The sequence below is a fragment of the Choloepus didactylus genome, chromosome 2 (genome assembly GCF_015220235.1).
Source record: "Choloepus didactylus isolate mChoDid1 chromosome 2, mChoDid1.pri, whole genome shotgun sequence".
NCBI lineage: Eukaryota > Metazoa > Chordata > Mammalia > Pilosa > Megalonychidae > Choloepus > Choloepus didactylus.
Window position 1 is genome coordinate 128,863,889 of NC_051308.1, and position 12,526 is coordinate 128,876,414.

Consider the following 12,526-nt stretch of genomic DNA (forward strand, 5'->3'; position numbering starts at 1 on the left):
TATCCACTAGATATGATATTGTCAAAATACATTTATTTGTTATGAAAAGTTCACAATATATTAAGAAAAAGAGGAGAAAAGAATATTATGTATATGACCTCATCTTTATTAAAGAAAAAATATATATGCAACCATTGGGAAAGATGTACACCAAAATGAAAACAGGCTGGAAAGTAGAATTAAGGGTGACTGTTTTTTAGCTCCTTGCATGTATTCTCAACAATGGCAATACCAACCCCAAGGGGGTGAAAATTAGCTCTGAAGGGGCAATAAAAGATCTTACTCTTTTAATGCATAAAGCACAGACATACAGTATATAAACAAGTATACAGTATATTCGAGGTATTAAAATTCCATGAGGGGGCAATTAGAGGAAACGTGTAAAATTGCTCCTTGTGGGGGTGATAATGATAAAAAGGTTGAGAAACACAAGTTCACTGGTATTTTCTTACTATTCTCCTACAATGAACTTGAGATAACTTTGGTTTGAATAAGTCAATATATGTACATTTAATCTATTTAAAAGTAAAAGGAGATACACAATGAAAAGTTAGACATCTTAACATTAATTTTCATTCTTGAATATAAAATTTACTCCTTTACTTCTAAGGCTTAAAAAAACAACATAAAATTTGAAAGTATAATACTAAAAATGGAAATACACATAGAAATAAATTGGAAAATGTTGCATCAGAATCATCTGGAGATCACCTGGAGTAGTAAAATACAGATTCCTTGGATCCACCTAATAAATCAGTATCTCTATGGGTGGGACTGTATTTTCAAGTATGTTTTAAGAACCACAAGCATTGCTTTTATTAAACGAGTTACACTTACATTGACATCATCACCAAATGTGAACTTCACAGATAAATATATTTTAATTTGGTCTAGGAAAATTGTTTAGAATTATGTTCTGAAGTGATAAAAATAAAAATAATCTAAGAGCCCAGAAATCCGGAATCCCCCCTAAACTCCTCCCTTTCCTTTAATAAATGTAAAGATTCAAATTTCCTATCAAACACCCTCTATTATTTATTATCATTACAGCTATATTAGGAATAACACAAAAGAAATAAGCAACATTCATAAACTGTCATGAAAATAAACTCTCACTTCATAACCACAGTATTGCAGAATAACATGAGTTTACCTAAATCTACAAAAACCAGCATTACCAGCTGGCTTTCTCTGGGCACCATTATTCACAAAGAAACAAAGTTTTCAATCCTATGATGAAACTTAAACAAGTAGATAACAAAAAGTCACCATTATTGGGTAACAATATCTGGGGTATGGTCGGCTACACTCACTTCAGTGAAGAGAACTGTTTAGCAAATAAGCCTTGAGATATTCAGGATGTGAAATTATGCCTACACCAGATTACAGATTTCCCATGTTACACTCTCTGGACCCAAAATGTTAAACCCTGAATGTCAAAGATTTATTGTATACATAAATAACGAAATTACCTAAGTGCACAGTTAATAGTCCCACTTACCTAATGGGAATACACAGGGTTAATCAAAATAGGATATACAAAGTGTAAGATATTGTTCTAGTCCCTAGGGATCTGTCACTTCAATTAATTACAGACAATAATAAGAACAGCAATAATATTTAAGTGGTTTTTTTGGTATGCCAGGCATAAATATAATAATTTATTTACTCCCCCAAGCATAAAAAATAGATAATGTTCATATTCCATCTTATAGACAAGTAAACTGAGAAACCAAGAGGTTAAGTAGTAGCTGCTTGGTACTATACACAAACTTTCACCCAGGGTTTTGTCTGCTGACCATAAACACATTATCAAATGAACAATTGAGATCTGGCATACCATTTATATAAATAAGTTTAAATCCTGTAATTAGAAACTTATCTACAAAACAGTATATAAATGAATGTAACTGAGGCAAACCAGAATTAGCAGATTCGAATGAGAGGTTTCCAAGGCCTGGTATCAATGATAACAATATTTTTCCCAGTTTTCTCATTCCCTACACCCAGAAAACAGCAACTCAATTATGCATTGATTTTAGTTGGAAAGTACAGGTTTTATTTTAACACAGAGTTACATCTCAAGGAATACACTCTATTAATTTATTTGTAAAGCCTTGGACTCATTTTCTCTCTTAAGAATCCTCATCTTAAAAAATTTTATTAAGTTTAATTTAATATATCAAAATGAATCCATTTAGAATTTTTTACTTCCTGATTATAAATATATGAACAACGTATTAGATACAGGAAATAAAAAGTTTGAAGAAGAAAATAAAAATCACTTGTAATACCGCAACCTAGAGATAACTTGGGTCCTTTTGGTGTGTCTCCTTTCAGCCCATATTCTACATAACAATAGACATTTTGTAAAAATAGGAACTGAAATCATACTACATGAACATTGGGAATCAGCTTTTTAAAAAAATAGTGCAGACAAATGTAACCATATAATTGGTTTTCTACAATACATTTTGGTTTTTAGGACTAAAAAAATAGTTATATTGTGAAAATTAGCCAGAGGGTAGGAGGGATAATTGGTCCTTCACTTAAAGAGCTCTTCCTCATCTGCAAGTATTTGACTGTTACAGAAAATCATTTTTAAATTCTCTGTGCAGTTTATTTCCACTATTAAAAAACTTCTTATGTCCATCTTCAACACATGGAGAGCAATAAACATACATGGCTATGGAAGTGTTCTGGTTGCAAAAAAATCTGTAACAATCCACTGTAAAAGAGATGCTCAGCACAGCACACTTGAACCCAAGCAGAACCAGCTAAGACCACAAAGCAATAATTCTTTACATCCAGTATCTAAGGCCTACTACTGCGTATATACACATGTAAGCAGATGGCACTGGGTGATCTCAGGCTTGTTCTATTGATGACAGTAGTCCAAGTCTACAGCATAAGGGGAAAAGGATGACAACATCTAAAACCCTCCTACCCATAGTTTCAACTGCGATTTAGGTTGGTTCCTGAATTATAATACTGTCATATTCCAGTGTAAAAGATACGACATTTGAGTTAAATACTAGTTAGAGGTTATCATTTATTAAAAATTCACTAAGAGATGTTTTACAAATGAAGTCTGTCATCAAGTGTGAAACTTGATATTCAAAAGGCACACTTAAAAAAAAAAAAAAAAAAGGAGTATACTATTTGGCCAATTTTTACCAAAGTCCCAGGCTTCTTATTCATTTGGATACAAAACAAATACAACCAAAATAACCTAATACCTGAAAATCTAAACTTACAAATAAAAATGTATCTAATTATAATAAGATTCACCTTTCTGAAAGCGCTTGCCCATGGATTCTTTAAGTTAATCTACCTGATACGCTTAAGCAACTAAATTTCTAAAAATTCCACCCACATCAATTTTTAGAGATACAAATCTATAAAGCAAATCGATACTTATATTTTATATGCAAAACAACTTTCTGAAGCATGAAAACTTCGTATCAGGGGGTTATATATGTCATTACTAAACCAATTGTGTGATTAGAATACAGAACAGCAGGATATAATAGTAGAGCAGTATAAAAGTTGTCATATACAAACCTACCAACAATTAAAAAAAAACATACACTTTGAGTATACCAAGAACAAAAGTATCATGAGAGTTATCTTTTACAGATCCATCATATTATAATCATCTCAGAAAACGAGAAACAAATTTTAAAATGTGTTCTTTCTTCACAAAAACCCTCTTATTCTAAGCTTACTGTATTTCTAACTCAAACCAACAACTAGACAGAACCCATACTTCATGAAGGAGTGATCATTATACTGCCATAAACAGATTCAACATATCCTTGCTGATCTAACATTGGTTACACCAAGGGTTAAACGCTTTAACTACTGTTATTCTACCACCTAATTTCAGGATACTACAGTAAACTTTTAAAAGGTTAAAAAAAAAAAGAGATACAAACAGAACCAAAAGAAGATGATATCTTTAATGTGAATATAAGGGTCTAAAGCAGATTTTTAAAATATTTTTTTTTGTGTGTGGTAACATATATACAACATAAAATTTCCTATTTCAATGACTTGACACAATTCAAGGTGCTAATTACATTCACAGTGTTGTGCTACCATCACTACCAGCCATTACCAAATTTTTTTTTTGAAACAATGAAATCTTTGCAAATTACCCAGACAGCAAAATTTAAGGGGAAATTGTACTTTCCAAGTTCCTAGTCTTTATTTCCATCATCAGGATTCTTACTGTATGATTTATTTTAAGTAACTTTAACCTCATTATTTTAAGGGGTGGGAGTGGAAGTCCACAGAGAAAAGATAAGTGAAGTCAATTATTTCTGAAGAAATTTTCTAGATTCATTTGTAACAAAACAAAAGGAAAACTCAAAACAGTGCAATGCACTGAAGCAAGCATTACAGGGACAGAGGTGATCTGTCATTCACTCACTCACTAACTCATTTAATAATTCATGTTTGCATGTAAGCAAGATACAAATATTTACTGATCACCTTCTTTGTGCTATGGACTGCAGCAGTCTTTTCTTTTGGAATTTTACTATCAGCTTGATCCTCTCTAATTAGAGCTGTATGCATTTTCATAAATTATATAACTACTTTGCATTTCATCACCTGTAAAAAACAATAACAGTAGCTATTTCATAGATTTGCCAGGCACATTAAAAGAATGCAATGTCATGGGACTGAGAAAGCCTTCTTGACCAAAAGGGGGAAAAGAAATGAAACAAAATAAAGTTTCAGTGGCTGGGAGATTTCAAATGGAGTCAAGAGGTCATTCTGGAGGTTATTTGTATGCATTGTATAGATAAACCCTTTGTAGTCTTTAGTGTATTACGATAGCTAGAAGGAAATACCTGAAAATGTTGAACCACAATCCAGTAGCCCCGATTCTTGAAAAAGATTATATAACTATATAGCTTTTACGGTGTGACCGTGTGATTGTGAAAACCTTGTGGCTCACACTCCCTTTATCCAGTGTATAGACAGATAAGTAGAAAAACGGGGACAAAAAATAAATGAATAATAGGAGGAGATGGGAGTATGGTAGGATGTTTGGGGTGTTCTTTTTTACTTTTATTCTTTTTTTTTTTGAGTAATGACTGTGTTCAAGGGCTGACTGTGGTGATGAATGCACAACTATATAATGATACTGTGAACAACTGACTGTACACTGTGAATGATTGTATGGTATGTGAATATATCTCAATAAAATTGCAGGGAGGAAAAAGAGAAAAAAAAGGAAAAAAACAGGATGCAATGGGTCTACCTTCAAAAAAAATTGGTTCACTTCTAAGTTCCCCTAGGGGTAGAGGGACTAGAGATTAGAATACATATCAGTGGTTTCTAACCTATAGTAAGGTTAGAAACTATGGAAAAAACCTCTTTCATTATAACTTTCTCCATGGACTCCATGTCTTTCAAGATTTTGTCTACATATGCATTGATGTTTTATTAATCAGATAAAGAGCGGCTAATCATAACTCTCAAATTGTCAAAAGACTTAAAAATACAACTCAATGCTTGATTCCTGAGGGGCAAGCACAGTATTTTATTTCATTAACAAACTGCAATCACCATAGTGTATGATAATGATTTATGATGCTGTGCCCCTGAAGATTTGGGTCAATATAATTATTGGTCAAAGCAAAGGGCACAATAAACCTACTGAGGCAACAGTATAAACCTACCGAGAGAAAATATACAATTTTCATTAGGCTCTTGGCAATACTAAAACTAATTCATTCCTATCTCTGCAGACACCTGAGAAAAACATATCTATGTACCATAGGTTAGTCATTTTGTATGTCTGGAGGAACCACTGCTCACCCTACAGATTTGTTTTAAGCCAATATCATATTAGTAACACCATCTCCAAATTCAAAAGTTATACATATTTATCCACAAAAAGAAGTAAATAATATACAATGTCTTTTCTTTGTATTTTTAAGAAAAATAGATCCAGACCCTTCACCGTAGTCCTATCTGATTTGTCCCTTGCCAACCTCTCTGACATAATCTATCAGTCCCCTCCCAGCTTAGCACAATGACCGTCCTTGCTATTCCTCAAACATGACTAGCTGCTTCCCACCTTAGGGCTTTTGCATTAACAGGGTCCCCTGCCTGGTTCACTCTTTTTGCAGATCTTTTACACAACTGGCTTTCCGTCATTTATGTCTCATTAAATATCACCATCCCAGGGAGCTTTTCCTCAACACTCAATCTAAATCTTTCCACTACACTCCATCACTTCACCCTGTTACAGTTTCTTCATGGTATTTGTGACCTCTGAAATTACCTTGTTCATTTGTTTATTTACTGCTTCTCTCCACAACCACTAACTTCCTCCTAGTGTAAAAACCTCTGCGAGAGGTCTTATTCACTACTCTCTCTCTGGTTACTAGAATAGTACCAGGCACCCAATAAATATTTGATGGATGACTAACCAAATTGTTTAATATTATTTTTGGAAAGGACTCTGATTTCTTAGTTAAGAACTTACATTTATGTAAGTTACATTTATCCTTCATGATCGCTGATTTAAAGGGAATAAAAAATTTTCTTCTGCTAAACAGAACAAGACAAGCCAGTTTGCTTCATTTTTCTCTTATTTATTCCTTAGGGATAGAAGGATAAAAAAAATCATGTTTCTCATACTTCATATGTCACCTCATGTAAAAATTGAATGAGTTGTCTTATGATAGTATATCATGAGCTGCTAGCTACCCAATCGAATAATGATTTTTCATGCCAAGATGCAAGCAGGTTTCTAAGAATGCAAGACATACAGACTAGGAAGGCTACATTTGCCATCATAGTGACAGTGCCAAAATGGGTCAAAACAAGGAAAGCCCACTGGAGAAGAACGTTATCTCTTTATTCTAGTTTTAGGAGGATGAAGGGGTTGGGGGTGGTGCACAGTGAACTGGAAAATGAATATAGTTCTGATTTCCATTAACAAGCAGGCATAAATATCCTTAAAGCAACTCAAAATAGACTCAACTAGAATCTTAGATTTTGGGACATTAAATCACTGTTTTGAATATCTGAGGTTCCTTTAGTAAAAGAAATATCATTCAGCTAACTAGATCTGGCCTTTTACAGCTTCACCTAAGAAAAACATACTACCTGTAAAAAGTAAAACACAATCCCCAAAAAGCATGCGGCTAAATTTGCTTATTAATTTAAAAATATTTTCAAGGATACTTTTAAAGAAAAGAAATTTTAATAAAAATAATAAGAGTTTTATTTCTGAGTTTTGAAAACTAACACAAACATAAGAAATGTGTAACACTTCAATGGCTTCAAAAATGCAAATGCCTTGGAAGCACCACAAAACTGTATTTATTTTTTTAAAACTGAGGGCTGCTTCTTTTCTCAATTGGTAATATTAAAGGAAGACAACAAACAGTTAATGCAAATTCATGTGAGTTTACTTATCAGTAGAAAAGAAATATTAATATCATTATCAATCTTGAGGCTAACTTGCTTACATATTATCCTGCCAAGTAGAAAGTATAAGTAGAGTAGAACCAGGTATTAGAATGATTAAGAATGGGATTTGCTAAATCTTTTTTTTTTTTTTTTAGGAAAATTAAGGAGAAGGGGAGAGAACAGGAGAACTAAAAGAAAAGTAATATTTTTTCTAAAGATCATACACTTCAATTTCCTACTTTTGGTGCTCCATATTTCACTGCCTTCAATATTCTAAAGTGCTTAACAAACAAAAAGTCTATACTTGACCTCTCATCACCCCTGCTCCCCCTACTGATGTGTTTAAAGTCCAGCAGTATTCATGAATGCTGGAAATATCACATGTTGAAGCATTTCACCTTTTAAGATAATACCACCAGAAATACAGAATCTAAAAGTGCCTGGTAACTAAGAACTCAAAATGCTAAATGAATAAAATTTCTGCAGGAACCTATGCATACATCTAGAAAATAGCATAAACGATGCTTTTCACAGATGAAATGATGAAGATCTTTTACCGTCCAATTTTTTTAAAAAAGGTAGCCACAACCAAAGTACACCAACTCCTATCTTCACTCAAAGTTGCCTGATTCCATTATCATACAGCTTAGCCCTCAGACTCAGACAGTTTGAGTTTCATCTCCAAATTGGATTCACTTGGGAGTCAGGTCTTCCAACAGTGACTCCCAGCAACTCCCCCAAAACATTCCCTCTTGCTTTACTTGAATTATTAAACCAGCCTCCCCGTCTTTAGTCTCTTCCTTCCTCAACTCATTCTGTACGCAGCAGACTCATCTTCCAAAAACCCTGTTCTCTGAACATGTCATTTTCCTCCCATCAAAACAAGATACTTGTGCTCCTGAATAAAGCCTAAACTTCTCAACCTAGCATTTAATACCTTATAAAGTCTAGCCCCAATCAATCTTTATGGCCTCATCTCCATATTTTCTAACTGTACAAGCCTAAGCTTCTGTCAAATCAATCTCCTGTCCTCCAACATGTCCTGAATTTTCTATCTTTGCTCATGCTATTCCTACCACAAAGAATGTTCACCACACCCCTTCTGCTGTCTTTGCTCACAGCCCTTCTGCATCTCTACATATTCATGTAAACAAGAGGACACAAAAATGACAGTTTCTGCCCTCCAGGAAACTGGCAGGAGAAAAGAAATTTTACGATAGCTAGCTTTTATTAAATACCTACTATGTGCCCAGCATTCCTAACACATTATTTCTAATCCTCTCACTAAGCCTATGTAATAGGTATTACTACTCTCCTTTTAAAGATGAGAAAGCCAAGGTTCAGAAACATCAAACCATAAACTTAGTAAGTTTCCACAAATCAAGTACTTTGTAAGTGGCAAAGCAAGGATCTGAACTCAAGCTGCCTAATTCCAGAGCCTTTGCTCTTAATCCTAACAGTTTTTTTTTAAATGTCAGAACCTGGTAACTACCTTCCTCATCTATCTGAAATAATTTAGTTTTACATAATATTTCTCCTTACTATATACTATAAAATAAGCTTTCTCAAGTTTGTCATTTTAGTAAAAGGAGAACACTAAAATTCTATTCCTCTCCAATATAAGGGCAAGCCTCAAATTGCAGCTTCAATTAAGCCACCAAGATTACTTTTATCTCAGTTTTTTTAAAGAAACTCATTCCAATCAAAATTTTGAGTAATAACTTCAAGTTACTAATCACACACTATGATGGTTTTACAAATTATTAATAATATGAGGATTTTGTGATTACCATCCACAAAGATAACATATCTATCAAATTGGCAAAGATTTTAAAAACTGACCTACTCAATGCCATTGAAGGTGCTGTGAGACACACACTGTTATACACAGGGTAACCACCCTCTGATCCAGTTATCCCACTTCTGGGAATCTATCCTAAAGGAAGGGAAAAAAAACAAAAACAGAGATGCAATCAAAGATAAATATACAAAAATGTCTGCCCCAGTGTTATTTTAAATAGTAATATAAGAATCAACCTGAAGTCCCACACTAGGACACCAACATCCTGTTCAGAGAAGAGAGTAAGATCAAAACCTTACATGAAGTATAATTCCAATTTCATAAAAATGAAAAATCTCCATACATCAAGGAGAGAACTGGAAGAATGTACATTAAAATATTAGTAGTACTTATCCCTGGATGGTGGGATTATGGTTGATCTTCAATTACTTTTTTACACTTGTGTTATTTTTAAATTTGCCACAATGAAACCTGAATTACTTTAAACAAGAAAAAAAAATATTTAGCAGTTATAACCACTGCTAAATGATCCTGAACCTAAGAAGTGCATGTTACTTGGATTAGAAACTAATTTCCAGAGCAAAGGAAACATCAGACTTGACTGTATAAGAAATATTGCCCCAGACTCAGTAGTATTCATGAAACCGTACAAGGCTTATTATCTAATAGTCAGCCAATGCTACAAAAGCATCACAGTTAAATGAATGATTTTATTGTATATATCTACTGAGAATAATAAATGTCCAATTAATCCTAACTCAAAACATGCAAAGAGGAAAAACAAGAAAAACTATTCTATATTTTGCAAACTAACTAAATACACTTTTTTGCCTCATAAGCTCATCATGGTGGTGGTGGTGGGGAGGAGCTTGCAAATAAAGCTGGCAAGGTACCAACATTCGCTAAAAATGAAAAATGCACGCTGATACATTTTGTCTACATACATATTTCTGTCCTAACACATAGTTAACTTCAGCAGCATGGATGATTTTAGTCAGCGTGGACAAAAATATTAACAAGCATTTCTACAAAAAAATCTTCTCATGGTAAACACAGAATTAAAATTGTTAACTGAACAAACAACTTCCCTACAATGTAGTATACATAAGAACAATTCACAGATACAAAAGATTTTGGATTGGAGTAAAATAGGTAGTACAGTAAATAACTTTATTTTTAAATTTTAAAATAGTTCACTATATTTTAAACAATTGGGAAATTATGGTTTCCTCTAAAGCTAAAAAGCTGTTAGAAAATAAGACCACGGAAATAGCTGCTGAACAACTGAAAGAGTTTAAAATATTCACATTGATTTTACTTAGAAAATGAGTATCATTCTATTTTTGCCCTACCATGACAATACAACATTTATTTAAAAAACATATATCAGGCTCTGACAAACATAAAATAAATTACATATATTCCTTAAAGCAGAAACTATACCTTCATATCTCAGTGTCACTCAAAACATTTGCTCAATCTGAAACATATTAATGAAATTATGCAATACCTTCACAAACATAAAATGGATTTTACAAGGTAGTCCCAAAAGCATCAATAGATTTGGACTAGATATTGTAAATTACATAAAATCCAAAAATTAGTGTTAAATTTCAACTGTTACAATTATTGAGTTAGTGGCTGCTTGCTTAATATGCTATAATACAGTCAACTTGTCTACAACTGAATGATCTTATTTATAGATGAATTTAAAAATATCACTGAAAATGCCATGGATGAATTTATTCTCCAGATTCAACATGTGACAGATCTGAAACATTCAGACTGCAATAAGAGAGGATTTCCTACTACTAACTTATAGTCTTAAACACTGCATTTGGGATTTGTCCAAAGAAACAGTTGTGCCTGATTCTTTGTGCCTTACTTTATAGTTTTCTCTTTGAACCACAGTCCCATCCTGAGCAGAACTATTTTTTACCACCAGAATACATGGATATAACCTAGAATTTCAATAAACTAAGAATGAGTGATATGTTAATGCCATATACTGTGAATTCAAAGTAAGGCACTTCAGGTTTTAACTAATACAATAGTGATTTATAAGGAATTTTTTCCCCCAGATTTTCTAACCCAAATTTATGGAGCCTAAATAATTAAGTCATTAGGGTTATAAAAGAAAAAAAAGCCATTAACTCATTTAATGGTTGAAGTTAATTTCATAAAACATATTTAATCCTCCATGCGTATACTGTGTACTTCTGAAAATAATATTAAAATTATTTTTAGAACACTTATAAAAGCACACTATTTCCTGTTTCAATTCCACCTTAATAATCAAACACAATTTCCCTTTTTTATTGGTGTGTATGCGTGCATGTGTACCTTCTGCCTCTACAAGGCCTATTTGCAAGCGGAAATGAGAGCATGGCATAGATCTCCGTTGAACTGCTATGACGATCACAACATGACGATAATGCATAAAGCTAAGCTTACAGGGTTCAACACTGATTTGGATCATTTAACTCTGAAACAAACCACACTCTTAACCAGCCACCTCAAAACTGTGCAAGGAGATTAAGAGAGGTGTGAATCACTCGGTGCAAACCCAGAGCCACTATTAAAAAAATTCAAAATGTGCATAGGCCAATACTATCTCTGTTCGTGAAAGGCTGAAAAGCACATAAAACCATCGCTTGCAAACTCCAAATTTCATGCACAAAAAGGGGGAAAAAATGGACACTTTATGTGTGTCAGTAACATATGAAAGCTTAAATATATTTATGTTTAACACTAATTGTTCCACAAGACGTGAATTTGGCTTTGTCATACAGCAATGTACAACATCAAAATGAGCAGTACAACATCAAAATGAGCAGAAGACACTTGGAAATACACTGTAACTTTTTCAATTTGATGAGGTTAATTTGAAAAACAACATTAGGAGAAAGTTTATGCTCACAATTTTAAAGCCACGACAACATCACAATATAAATGCTTAAACAAGTTATTTTATTCAACATCTAAAATAAGAAAATTTTAGAACCACAGTTTAGAGGTTATCTGAGGTTCAAGGAACATTTGCTGGTCCCTAGCCTAAGCCAAATACAGTGCTAGGTTCTTTCACACAACTCATTTAGTTCAACCTATTCATTTTATAGATGACAAAGTTCCCTGCTCATGCCAAATCAAGCCATCTAAATTTCAGAACCAGAAACACTGAGCAAAGACCTCACAGTGGTATAATTTTCTATCAAAACAGACTAGTATCATCCTCTCCTATAAACTAAATAAAGGTTCAAAGATTTAATGTTGACATTATTAACAGTA

The 12,526-nt window shown here is 33.2% G+C and overlaps 1 protein-coding gene across 1 annotated transcript in view; it reads right to left on the reverse strand.

Annotated features, from left to right (window-relative positions):
* RAP1A (RAP1A, member of RAS oncogene family) overlaps positions 1 to 9,446 on the reverse strand; it is a 115,496-nt gene extending 106,050 nt beyond the window's left edge. Inside the window, exon 1 of the mRNA XM_037826380.1 lies at positions 9,280 to 9,446. The gene's annotated coding sequence lies outside the window, so the exon portion shown is untranslated. The remainder of the gene's footprint in view (positions 1 to 9,279) is intronic.
* Between the last annotated feature and the right edge of the window lie 3,080 nt (positions 9,447 to 12,526).